We start from the raw sequence: 14,916 nt of genomic DNA, 5'->3' as shown, positions 1-14,916 counted from the left end.
GGCTTAAAGAGCCCTCCCTCCCACCCTCCCTCCCTTCCTCCCTCCCTCCCTCCCTTCCTCCCTCCCTTCCTTCCTTCCTTCCTTCCTTCCTTCCTTCCTTCCTTCCTTCCTTCCTTCCTTCCTTCCTTCCTTCCTTCTTTCCTCTTTTGATCTTTTCCTACTTTCCCAAATGCAAATTTTTCTTTTCATGAGAATAAGTTATACCACCAAAGAGAAAATCATTGATAAAGGTAGATTTTTTTGAAAATAATATTTCTTTTTTTTTTTTGCAAGGCAAATGGGGTTAAGTGGCTTGCCCAAGGCCACACAGCTAGGTAATTATCAAGTGTCTGAGACCGGATTTGAACCCAGGTACTCCTGACTCCAGGGCCAGTGCTTTATCTACTGCACCACCTAGCCGCCCCCAAAATAATATTTTCTAACAAATCACTTCTTTTTAGTCATAAAATTAAAGACAAGAACTCTCCACTTTGTATTTGTATTGTATTGATATACAGTACATATTAATATCTCAGTCATTTCTGTGTTTCATAGTTTTTCAGTTTCATCATCTCCCATGATCAAAATTTCCTTTTACTCCAGTCAAGATTTCAGGTCATATGTTATTAATTAAATTTTCCATCACCCACAAATTTTCTACATCTGTCACTCATAATTTTGTTATCGCTCTACTTCACTATGACCTCCTCTCCTTTCAGCCTTCCCTGTATACTATCTCTTCTAATATAATTATACATCTTCAACACAAATCCAAGTCCTTCAACCTTTCCCTGCTTTCTTAGGTCATCACCCCCACCTATACAAACTGTTTTCCATTCAAAGAACCTGATTCTTTGATTAACTAGTGTAATTTTACAGGTTCCTCTTACTCTTGAGCTGATGCTACTTTTTACTTATTACCATTCATCCCTTTCCAGATCATTTCCCTATATTTCTCCCATCATGTGCTATCTCTGCTCTTGTTTTACAAGCTGAAGGTAGTTTGGAAATCATACAGCACTAAACTAATACTAGGTATGATCATTAGTTATAAAATAATAAAGGTGATTTCAATTAGGGGTGATTGCAGTTGTACAGATTTTACTTCACTTTTTTCACTTCAATCTCACTGCCCTCAAGACAAAATTGTTACTCTCGTTTATCATAATTAAAGTAAGCAGCAAGGATAGATAAACTTGAACTGATTCATTAACCTCCCTAGGATGAACTACTAAGTCTCTTTTCCTTTTTTAAAATTTTTATTTTGAGCAACATCATCCTTGGTATTTCCATAAATACACAACCATGAATTGAACAGAACTAGGAAATAAGTGGAAATGAATGAATTTATTTGAATTTGGAAAAAGCAAGTATTTATTTGCATCATTATAATTCACTTTTGAATTGAACTATATATTAACATGCCTAATACATAAAAACAAAAGGAAGTGACTAATAAAAGTCTTTCTTCCATTCTTGTCCCCAATCATAATTGCAAAAGTATAAGAACTTAGAGAACTCTAATGTTTTAAATTTCTATGGTACATTCATCTTTTTAATTTAAAATATTGCAGTAAGATTATAGTGTAGTGTAAAGAATTACAGATCTCAGAGTCATAAGACTCAATTCAAGTGCTAGTTCTTACATTTATTATCAGTGAAGAATTTCTGTTATTTTCTAATACCACCTGAATGACAGCAGGCTGCTGAGTTTCCACATTTTTAATCCAGCAAAAAAATGACCAAACCAAAAAAAAACCCCAGAAGTTTGCACTAGACTGAATAATGACCTCAATAAATCCAATGAGAAATGTGATAAATGAAATTTTTCCTGAGGTTTAAGTCAATGGCAGAAAGAAAACAGTTGCCCTGTGAAAACCCCAAGAAATCCTAAAGGTAATCAGACCATGGATATCTAGGACTCAAATCAGGAAAATCCAAATGAGGTACCCATCTCTCTGACGTGATATACCAAATTAGACCTTTGAGTTTTGAAGACCCTGATTCTAAAGATTAAAGGGAACCAAGTCTCAGAAGATGGAGGCCAGTACAAGAACCCTATGGAACAGAGGAAGATCAATGCACCCAAAAGTGCATTATGGGATGGAGGTGCCCTTACACAGAGCCCCAATTCAGCAATTGAGCAAATCAAATACAATTCTGACAAGAATATAAAATTGTGACAACATTCCAAACAAAAGTCTCAACTGAAAAAGACTTAAGAAATTTGATCAAAGCATTGACTACTCATATGTCCAAAAGTCCTACCATTAAGACAGTCATCCTTGCAGATAGGTGTTTTATCTATATCATCTATATCTATGTTTATATCTATATAATCTATATCTATATATAATCTATATCTTCATCTATCTCTATCTCTATCATCTCTATCTCTATCATCTCTATTTCTATCTCTATCTCTATCTCTATCTCTATCTCTATCTCTATCTCTATCTCTGTCCCTATCACTATCTATATCTATATATTCAGCTATAGATATATATGTATATATTTATACATATATGCATGTATGTTTATACATATTTATATAATAATTAAGAGAGTTCTTTTTGTCTAACTTTGCTTATCTATTTGAAGTGTTTTCATCCTCTTTCTTTTTCTAAGTTAGTCTGGAAAAATGAGCTGGTAATGTGGGAGAAGCAATGGGTTAGCAATATTGATGTAGGAAAAAATAGTACTATTGAAACTTTCTCCCCATCAAAAGCTCAGAAGAGAATAGAAAGAAGTTGATAGAAAACACAGACATTCAGGGCAGGTTCAAAAGTAATGATTTATGTATTATGTACTTTAAAAAATGTTGTGAAATGATTCACAGTTTCATATAGAATCCTATTTTTGCATTCTTTGGTGTATATGGAAATTGTCTTTGGGGGTTTAAGTTCATAATCATAATACATTTAAATTCATGATAAAATAGAATTACAAATAAGGAACATAATTCCAGGCAAAGTGTCTTACTTTTCTAAACCTCAGTTTCCTTATTTGAAATTTCAGAAAACTGCTATGAGAGAATCATTTTCTTTGAATTCTGAAAGCATTATAAAATATGAATTATTATTTTTCCTTAGTAACATATGTGAGACATCATAAAACTCATTTGAACTTACATTTACTTACTGGCTATACCTTTTGAACCAAATATTTTGAATTAGACAAATCCATGGTACAGATGTTTATAGAAGGAATAATTAAATAGTATCTGAAAAAATGCTGCTAGACTAATTGGTAGCTTAAAAGAGGAAGATTCTTTTTGGTTATAAGATAGTCTATTTACAGAGTTCAAATAAATGATCAGATTATGAAAATTCTATCAATTATGGAAAAATATTAATAACTATTCCCTCAAATTTTAATATAAAAGGAAAATCTTGAAGACAACTGGAAGATAGGGGAAAAGAAACTTTAAAGAATGCTGCCTTTTTATGCTTGTTTTTATTATTATTCTTTGACACATATTAATGCATGTGCATGATCCCAAGATGCCTTCTTGAACAAAGGAAAAAGATCTCTCAACATGAAAAATTGAGTGGACCATATATGCAGTCAGATAAGCACAAGAGTAGGAGCCATGAATAAAAATATATAATATCCTGCAATCATCTGACAAGACAAAATTTCACTTAAGTATAGTTAAAAGGACCACAATTTTTAAAAAATAATTTTAATTACATTATTCATAGCTCAGGATAAAAATTGACTTTTCTAAGTGAAAACTGGATCAAATTCAATTGGGAATGATTCTAACCCTCAAACAAGGTGAGGAAAGAATGCAGATTTTTCTCTTGTTCTTTGACTTATTAAGCCTCCACCTCAAAATCCTGGGGAAAATCTCTAAAGAAATGTTGGGTATAGCTTATGCCTGGGGTCTCCCCATCACTAGCTATGTCTCCTTGAAGAAAACTGCCATGAAAGGGGGCAAAGATCATTTCTCTGTCTTCTTTATTCCCAGAGTAGAATCTTCTTGGCTTAGTCATCAATACTATTTGATGCAGTTCTTCCCATCACCAGAATGAAAGGACTAACCAAGAAGGAACCTCTGCTCATAAATGCCTTTAAGTAAGGGGTCAGCATACATATGTCCCTCCCATAAAATCAAATCTCACAAAACTAATCTCCTAGAGAAAAGCTCCAAAAATCCAATAATTGCTCAAAATTTAGTGTACAAATTTGAATTTCTCTTGATCTTTTAATGTTTCCCCCCTTATTACATGTACACTTCAGAGATATTGTGGGTATTTCCAGACTACCACAATAAAGAAAGTCACATGAATTTTTTGTTTCCCAGCATATATAAAAGATATATTTATATTATAGTGTACAATAGTATTATTTCTAAAGAATCTCCACTGTATATAACAATCAAAATATTTTTATTGCCCCAAAATGCTCACCAGATTCTCCTTTAGTGAGTCATAGTCTTTATGTTGATAGAATGTGTTGCCTCTATTTTGATGGCTGCTGACTTATCTGGCTGATGATTGCTGAAGGTTGGAGTGGCTTTGATAATTTTTTAAGATAAGAAAACAATATGTGAATTGATCCAACCATTCTGGAAAGCAATTTGGCACTATGCCCAAAGGGCAATAAACCTGTACATATCTTTTGTTACAGCCACTACTAGGTCCATACCCAAAGAAATAATATAAAAGGGGAAAAGATCCACATGTATAAAAATATTTAAAGCAGCTCTTTTTGAAGTGGGAAAGTATTGGAAAAAGAGGGCATGCTCATCAACTGGGAAATGACTGCAAATTATGGTATATGAATGTGATAGAATACTGTTTTGCTCTATAAGAAACCATGATCAGGAGGACGTCAGAAAAACCTGGAAAGATTTGCATGAACTGATGCTGAGTGATTAGAAGTAGGAGAACACCATACACCTTAATGGAAATATTGTGTGATAAACAACTATGATGGACTTAGCCCCTCTCAGCAGTTCAGTAATCAAGGATGATTCTAAAAGACTTGTGATAGAAAATGCCATCCACATCCAGAGAAAAAACTATGAGTGTGAATGCAGATAAAAAGTATATTCCTTTCAATTTTTATAACTTGTTTTGTGTTTTTTTCTTTTTCTCATCATATTTTCCCTTTAGTATTGACCTTCCACCATAATTAATATCAAAATATGTTAAACATGATTGTACAAATATAACCTATATCAGATTACTCTCTGTCATGGGGAGGGGAAGGGAAGGGAGGATGTTAGAAAAATGTGAACTTCAAAAGATGAATGTTGAAAACTATCTTTTTATGAAATTAAAAAAATAAAATAGCATTAAAATAGAAGTAAAAAAGACAAAACAACAATAAAGTTTGTCATACTGATCGACTCTTGTCATGTGAACACACAGAGACCATTGAAGGATTAATAACTAGCCTAATTTCAATTATTGTTGTGGATCAAGGAATATGGAGGCATAAGAAAAAGGAGATAAATGGGAAACAGCCAGTTGGTAGAGTAGTCAGAACATACATAACATTTATCAATTAAATTTACCATCTTATGAAGGTATGATTCATGACATCCCCAAATAATTTAATAGTCACATAAAAGATTCCTGATCACAGATGATTAAAACAGATTCATGAAATCATATACTTGACATGGTAGAACTTGCAACATAATAATAACTTGCAACATAATAATGAAATAATGAAAAACATTTGAAAATGTGACACAGAGATATGATGTGAGTGCATGCACCCGGAAAAATGGTACAGATATACTTGATTGATGCAGGGTTGTCACAGATCTTCAATTTGTAAACAAAACAATATCTGCCAAGTGCAATAAAGGAAAGCACAATAAAACAAGGTATGCCTGATATGACCTCTCCATTCTTTTACTTTTTAAAGTAATTTCATCATTCATTTTTTTAAAGAAAATGTGCTAAAATTTGTAGTTCATCTAGTGGTAAAATTTAGCAATTATTCTAAAACTTAGAGTCTTTGGGAATATTGAGAGGTTATTTCTATGGACTTTAGAACTTTTAAATATTTCACAAGAATTATTCATTTTATCTTTATATTAACCTTGAGAGGTAGGTGATATAATTATCTCCATTTTACAGATGAGGAAAATGAGGCAGACATACATTAATTTATTTTCTCAGGTTCACATAGCTCGTACATGTCTGAGACAAGATTTAAATTCAGATCTTCCTGAGTCTAGGGTCAGTACCTAGAACCATCTGAATTGAACTATCTTGATTCAGTTAATTGGCTTACCTGAAGTCATTCAGTCATTATTTCTCAGAAACAGGACTTGAACCCAGTTCCTTTTGACCCTGAGGTCAGCTCTCTTTATTAAACAACTATCATTTTATATAGCCATGTCCCTTAAAATTTCCCAGTAGTGTAAAACTATTGAGAATTCCTAGATTCCTTCTGAAGCTTCACTGAAGCCATTCTTCTAAGCTGCCTAAGTCTTCTTATATTGCTTTGTGTCTACTTTGAATATAGTTATTATTTAACTATATGTCTGTTTTATTTCCCCCTAGAATGTAAACTGTTTGAATAAAGAGACTGTTTTGTATCCCTAGCATGTATCTCTAGCACACAATAAGCATATGGATATACCTTTTTTTTAGTTATTTTGCAAGTCAAATGGGGTTAAGTGGCTTGCCCAAGGCCACACAGCTAGATAATTATTAAGTGTCTGAGGCCGGATTTGAACCCAGGTACTCCTGACTCCAGGGCTGGTGCTCTATCCACTATGCCACCTAGATGTCCCATGGATATACTTTTTAAGGTATGTCAGTTCCAAATTATCAGATTGCCCCTGCCAAGGTAAGAAGCTAGCTGTATTGAGTGAATGATTGTCAATCAATACTGATTATTGAAATAAATTTGACTCAGCCAATTTGATAATGTTTCAGGCAAAACCAATTAGTGATAATGCATCATATGAGGGTTTTATCATAAAAATTTGTGAGGGTGACATGCTTCAATGCTTGGCACAGGCATTACATATTTGCCATGTAAATTTGAGTGCTTATCTCAATGACAGTTGTCAGCATCACATTTTGCTGGGTAGTCAGTATAGATTGTGAATCTGGATAGTTAATATAGTCAAATTGTTTCTCTCATGTATGTCACAGAGGTAAATAATCTTCTAGTGATTATCCTACTGTTCTTTCCTATAATATATTAAACCCTGATGCACTGTGCTTTGACTACTAATTAAATTGATCTATGAAGTCATCAAGGTGGTTAGATTAGAAGTCATCCTGTCTATTTTGCCTTACTTTGGTTCTTGTACTCTCTCAAATTCCAGAAATATCCTAGTCTTAGTCTTTATGCCAGAAAGTCCCTTAAATATCTTGAACTAGCTGAAGACTCTCATAAGCAGGATATTAACAATACCTATCTACCATCCATTATCTTTGAACCTTAATTCCAGAACTTTCTATATATTCTTTGGTGATTCATTTGCCTCCCAGTCACTGTTTTAGTTTCATAGTAATCCCAGGAGTATATATACACTAGCCCAGATTATTCATCTCCAACATCTATCCTTATCCTGGGACCTTCTTTACCACTATGAAGGCCATTCCCCTATCAGATACTTTTATCACTTCATCAGTTTGAATTACAGCATACTTGCTCCTGTTTGCATTTATAATGGTAATATCTATACCTGCTCTTATTTGCTTTGAGGGGTATCTTCTGGAGTCCTGTAGGACACAACACTCCATCTACCATGAGGTTTGAGTTTAAGTGAGGACCTTGAGTAGCCTAATCCCTTGTTTTCCTCAACATATCTTTCTTCCCAATGACTGGATATCACTTAGACTCACATCCTCAAAGTATTCTCTAATCTCTTTACACTCTTTCTATCTCAGTGATTTTTAGTCCTTGCCTGTCAGTTTGTAAACTCTGTTGCCCTTCTTCAATCACTCAATCCCTCCACTATTATCCCCCAGAAAATACTTACTTATTGTCCCATTCCAGATCTACTTGCCCCTTACACTGTGCTCTCTGAAATGCTTGTTCCATAATCAAAATTTGTTTTTCATCTTAACTCTTTTCTTTTCTCAATATTTTCATCTTCTAACAATCAGTCATGCCTTGCTCCCACTTGATGGCATTTTAGTCATGAAACGTCATGGTTACAGTTCTTGAGAAGTCATCTATTCTGGTCACTCCATTTCCTCTCTTCTCATTCAATTCTCAACACTCTGCAATATGGCTTTTATTCTCATAACTTAATTGTAAATTTCTCTCCAAAATTATCAATAATTTCCTAATGACCCAATTTAATGTCTTCTTCTCAATCTTCATCCTTGACCTCTGAAAATTTCAATACTATTGCTCACTATTTTGTCTTGGATACTCTCTCCTTATTAGGTTTTTTATGATTATAGTGTCTCTTGATTTTCTTCTTATCTGATTGTTTCTTCTAATTCTCCTTTGCTAGTTTTTCTTTCTTCTTTGTTTCTTTCTCCCACTTTGTTCCTTTCTTCCATTCTTTTTCCATCTTTTCCCCTTAATTCTTTCCTCCCTCCCTCCCTTCCTTCCTTCCGTCCTTCCTTCTTCCTTCTTATCTGATTGTTTTTTCTAATTATCCTTTGCTAGATTTTCTTTCTTTTTTGTTTATTTGCTTCTTTCTTCCACTCTTTCTTTCTTTCCTTCTTTCTTTCTTTCTTTCTTTCTTTCTTTTTTTCTTTCTTTCTTTCTTTCTTTCTTATTAAAATAGCAGGATTAGAACATTAATTATAATGAAATAGAATCCTCAAAGAATTAAAAATAAAGTTCTTGGACACAGGTTTTGAACTCTTGATAAAATCCTCTTTTACCAATGAAGAAGAAGGCCTAAAGATGGATTCAATTCTCAATCTCAAATATGGTTGCCTACATCCCCCCACTCTACCCTACCCAGCCTTTAAGAATATTTATTTTCTGAGAAAATAATTGGTGTTTATTATGTTGTTTATTATGTTTATTATGTCATATCTCTTTAATATCAATTAAATAGAGTATTCATTTTTTGTCAGATACTTAGCAAAAAATACCCAATAACATATCCTCAAGAAATCTCTAAGTTTCAAGAAATATTTTATAATTTTTTTGGATTGAATGCTATCTTAAAACTAAGGTGAAATATGTTTTATCTACTCACTCAACAATCTTTGATATAATGGATGGAATTTTTAAAATCTAAATGTCATTGTTGTCTAATATAGTCAGTCTCTTACCAATAAAACAATTCTCCTTATGGTGTTTTGTTTTATAAGCTATTAGTAGAATACTAGGAGTTGTCACCTGTTTCCCTCAATTTTAGACTTAGTCTAGTGTACACACAGCTTATTCAGTACATTTAATGAAAAGTTCATTTTGTTTTTCTGGGGAATATGAATCTGCAATTTATTAAAATTTCAGGTAGGTCCACTTGTATAGAATTGAAGTTTAATTACTAAATCAACATAGGCAAAAGTTTGAAAACTACCAACTCAGTTAAAAATGTCCATTAGTTCATTTCCAAAGCATTCTTTCTTGAGAAATATCAGTAATGTGTGACCTTTTCATAACTGACTTCAATGCAAATAAGAAGAACTAGTGGCATTAAAACATATTCAACATTTATTAAAATAGGATTAAAAGTCAAGCAAAATGCCACGCACAAAAACTCCAACAACCCAAATTCATCCAAATCACATTTCCCCCCTTATTTCCATTCATTAGAACTAGGAGAAAAATGGCACCTCTGATATGCCAAGTCGCTCCAAATAAATCACACTAGCCCCTACCTGTAATGTTAAGGATAGTTGGTTGCTATGTGAACACTGATCTAATTCAGTCTTTTGGGGCTTCTGGCCATGAAGAGAGAAAAAAATTAAAGTAAATGTCTTTAGTTAGAAAACTTGGATTCTGAGTATATTGTGCATTAAAAAGTAAGGGAAGTTTATATTTCAAGAAAAAATGAAAAGTTCATTAAATAAAAGACATTCCTTCTATAAGGATTATAATACTAAATATTTTATTTTAAAATTTTGGTTTTTCTTAAATTTTTAATGCCATTGAAACATTTTCACACAAGAAAATTTTCACAAACTCCCAGAGTAAAAATTACCTAGAAAAGAATATACAAGACGGCTTCAAAAATATTAAGAGAAGAAAAAACACTATCCAATTGGAAAGATCAGGTTAGATATAAAGATAAGATAAGAAAAAAGAACTGATTCTTCTTTAGAGATGTGGGGGACTATGTGTGTGCAGTACTGTCTACGTTGTTACATTTGGATAATGAGCTCTTTTCTAGAGCTGCTTTTTTCTCTCTGTCTTTTAAATCCTTTGTTTCAAGGGTTGGATCACTGGGTAGAGGATGAAGGAAGGATATATTTGGGCTATTCTGGGATGTTAGGGATAGGTTGGGGATCTGAAAACTTTTAATGCTCCCAAAATAGTCTGATTCAGATCAAAGTCTGATTGCTGCCACTCCTAGTCTGAGCTCTATGATTTCCTGACCTTGGTTTGGGTCCAAGTGACAATAGACAGCTATTGAATTTAGCCCCTATTAGTCAGCTGGAAAATTCAGTTGGTTTAGAGTGATGGAATGAGGTCTCCTTTTTGTCTTGGATTCCTGACCTGGATATCATTTTACCTACTAGGGTAGATGCTGAAAATGAGACTTTCCTAAGCACCTGAGGTCCATAACTTTGTGAACATCGAGTCTTTGAACTTTTTCCTTTCTTGATCCATTGTCCATGCCATACTTGCCCTAGAACTCCTTGTGAAAAGGTTCCCTTTTCACTACTCTCTGAATCTGTGATCTGTTCCTGGGTAGTGGGCAACAGAGGTCCCTGTTTGTACTAACATTGATACAGTGACCTGGTATGGGTCTGATGATGTTCTGTAGGGTTCCAGGACTTCCTCTTGCTCTGCTGCACACGTTCTCCTTGGGTGTGAGTGCTCTTCTTAGAGGGGTTCTTGACCAGATCCTTTGCCCAATGTCTTTACACCTTCCTTTTCGTCTCCATGTGTCAAGTTAGTCTGGACAAATGATACAAAGGTATTTTTTTAATCTCCCCATCAAGTTTCCATCTTAGGCATTTCTTCACTGTTTAGAGGATCTTGTGGAGGGGACCTTAATGTTTAGCTTTTCACTCCTCTGCCATCTTGGCTTTCAAAGCATATATTTGGAAATGATATTTGTACAATGTTTAAAGCTGTACTTGGCACAATATTGTTGTTCAGTCATGTCCAACTGTTTCTGACCACGTGGACCATATCACACCAATACTGTCCATCGAGTTTTCCTGGAAAAGATATTGGAGAAATCTGCCATTCCCTTCTCTAATTTAGCACACAGCAGGCACTTTAAAAATATCTGTTTCCTTCCTCCCCCTTCTCTTATAAAAACAAATGATGTCTATTTGAAAACTCTTCTTAAATTCCTGAAGCACTAAAAAGCAATAGGAATGAATTCCCCTATAATAAATAAACTAATTCAATGCAGAATTAGTACAGCTTATTTCTGAACTTATGGCTGAGTAGCATAATATATAGAGAGTGGATCTAGAGTCAGGAAGATCTGAATTCAAATAGGACCCTGGGAATTTACTAGTTATATGACCTTGAATAAGTCCATTAATCAATCTCTCTGTGAATCAGTTTCCTTATCTGTAAAATGAGGATTGTAAAAGTCGCCACCTCTCAGGGTTTTTGTAAGGATAAAATGAGATAATATTTCCAAAGCACTTTGTATGTCTTAAAACACCACATAAGAATCACTTATAAACTGTCTGGCATTTTGAGAAACTCTTTTTAGTACAATATTTCCTCATGAGTAATCTTTTTAGATGCCTAGAATTCAATATCCTTATAAGATATAGGGGAATCAGGGTATAAAATTGTGTCATTAAACAATTAGACAGTAGTAAGAGATGAGGAGTAATGATTTACAAATTCACTATCAGTAATCATTTAAATAGATAGTGGGTGAGGTCAAGTTTATTGCAGGAAATTCCTGATTTTTTCCACTTTATTACAGTATGAGCACCCACATACAGCTGGATTCCATAGTCTGGATAACCCTGTGATCTCAGACATGTACAGGATACTTCTTCTTAAGATGCTGCAGGAGATCAGGACTCTGAAAGGCTCAGAGGGGAAGACCCCAACATTTCATGCTACTTAGGGGGAAGCTCTCCTCCAGTGTAGAAATAATTGCTAGAGGAAGCCATTGATTCCAACAGTGTATGGGAGCATCTGGAATTAAACTAAATTTCAAATAGAATTAAGTGACTGTCGGGACCTTCAAAATGGTCATGGGTTGTTTGGAAGGGAGGGAACAAGCCCATTATGCTTGTTTGTTTCCTTCCCTTCCTTGATTACAAACAAGCAAACAAAAAGAAAAACACCAAAAAAATCAGTTTACTAATCCTGTTGCTATTGCTAAAATTCCAAAAACAATAGGGATAATTTTCCTAATAATAAACTAATTTTATTTATAAACAATAACCCTTCACAACTATCTTGGAAAGTAAGCACTTTCATGATCCCCATTTTACGGATAAGGAAGTGCAATAACAAAGGAGGAGAAGCCTTAGGTGTTGTTTATATATGTTGTAGGTGAATATTTCATATAATAGAAAGAGGTATGGAAGGAGAAGCTGTGGGGATTTTGTTTATTTCCTCTGTGCTTTACAAATTCTTTATTTGGCTTTTCACCATGGAATTCTATCTTTCAAATAATATTATATATTCCCTTCTTCACCCTCTACAATCCAGTTAAACTCAACTTTTGCTTATTCGCATTACATGACATTCTATTCCCCGTCTCTGTGGCATTGCACTGAAATGCTCTTCTATCCTTCTTTTGTCATAAAATTCTTTGTGTCCTTCAAAACTCAGCTCAAGTGACTTGAAGACTTTCCTGATTCCCCATCTGGTAGGAGATATCCTTTGTCTGCCTCCCCCATTTATCTTTTATATATTTTGTACATGCTTCATAAATAAACTATGCATTTTCTCCAGAAATATAGTCTGATCTTTTTTATCTTAGTGATTGTTTCAGTCTTCTCTTTTAATTTCAGCACTTAAAATGAACATAGTAGGCACTTAATAAATAATTGTTGATTAGTTGATGAGAAAAAGGAGGAATAAAAAGCCAAGGAAGATTTAGGGTAACACAACTTGCTGAAGTTGCTTTCCTTCTAAAGTCTTTTTTGTCTTTTCCTTTTTAAAAGAGAGTTTTTGGGAATTATCAAATCCATAGACAACATGGAAACTTTAGTATGAACATATAAATCTATCAAAAATAGCAAGAAAGAGGATGAGGATGTGATAGAAATGGACTTGGTTTCAGAAGAAGTGAGTTGGAACACTAGTTCTAGTATTCCAGTATTGCTGTCAATGTGTTTCTATAACAATGACACTTCACATCCCTGGGACTCAATTTTCTCATCTGTTGAATGAAAGGATTGAACTAGATCTCTGGGGTTCATTCCAAATCTGATCTATGATTATAGAAGAACCAACCTAGCATACACTGGATTTGAAATCCAACCTTAGAGCTTGGGTTTCCTCATCTGTAAAATGAGGTCTATAGAACTTCTCTCCAAGGTTTCTTGGGGGATCAAATGAAACTATAGCTGTGGCACTCTCCAAATCTTAAATCACTTGTGAGGCATTATTATTTAACTCAAGACTGTATTCATTCAGAGATGATGCAGACACATAATTGTGTAGTGTTGCCTTCCCCCAAGGAGAGGTCCTAATCTCTTTCAGCATGGATAGGATGGGTATTGTGCTTTTTTCCTGAGAAAACATCTCTGTCCTAGCAGAACAGGAGACTGTTATTTGATTTAGAAGAAATAGGGAATCACTAGGGAGTCCTGAAAAGGGAAGAGGTGTGATCAAAATTACATTTGATGAAAATGTTCCCTGCCACCATTGAGACATGGGTTGGATGAAGGAAAAGTTGAAGGAGCCATTTTCCCAGATGAACATCTTATTATCTAGTAGGGAGGGAGGGAGAAGGGAAATACAGAGAAGCAGTTGGTAATAGAGAGACTAAGGAAGAAGAACAGTTTTATAACAAAATAAATATGTGAACCATTATTATTTTTTGCGCTTAATATTTATTTTTTCCAATTACATGTTAAGATAGTTTTCAACATTCATTTTTTGTAAAATTTTGAATTTCAAATTTTATCTCCCTTTATTTCTTCTCTTCCCTGTCCCCAAATATAGCAAGCAATCTGATATAGGTAATACATGTACAACCATGTTAATCACATTTCCATATTTGTCATGTTGTGAAAGAAGAATCAGAACAAAAAAGAAAAACCATGAGAAAGAAAAATAAACAAAAAAAAGTAAAATTATTATGCGTCAATCTGCATTCAGACTCCATAGTTCTTTGTTCTTTCATTGGGTTCTGGGTGCAGGAAGAATTGCAGGGAAGTTTGCATTGCCAGGGCTGAGCTGGGGTCAATTTGAACTGACTTTCAAGAACAGATTTAAAAAATTTTAATGTGAGCATTTACACTTTTGAAACCAGCAAGCATTACAGATTATGATTAAATTTATTGTGTTGATGGAAAAATACAGATTAAATTTTAAAATATGTTTTTCTTTTTTTTTTAATTTTTATTTATTTAAGACAAAGGGGTTAAGAGTGGCTTGCCCAAGGTCACACAGCTAGGCAATCATTAAGCGTGTGAGGTTAAATTTAAACTCAAGTCCTCCTGACTCCAGGGTGGTGCTCTATCCACTGCACCACTTAGCTGTCCCTCAAAATGTGTTTTTCTATACATTTCCTCCTCTAAGAGTCAGTTGTTAAACATTTAACAGCAAACCACTATCGCTTTCCATTTCCTGGTTTTCTGAGAATTTTCATAGTTTTAGATAAGTTTACCAGTTCTTGGCAGGTAGCAACCATGTCTAATTCAGCCCTGAATC

The sequence above is a fragment of the Macrotis lagotis genome, chromosome 5, assembly GCF_037893015.1.
Source record: "Macrotis lagotis isolate mMagLag1 chromosome 5, bilby.v1.9.chrom.fasta, whole genome shotgun sequence".
NCBI classification, from domain to species: Eukaryota; Metazoa; Chordata; class Mammalia; order Peramelemorphia; family Peramelidae; genus Macrotis; species Macrotis lagotis.
The sequence above is the reverse complement of the archived record's forward strand: the minus strand, read 5'-3'. Positions refer to the sequence as shown.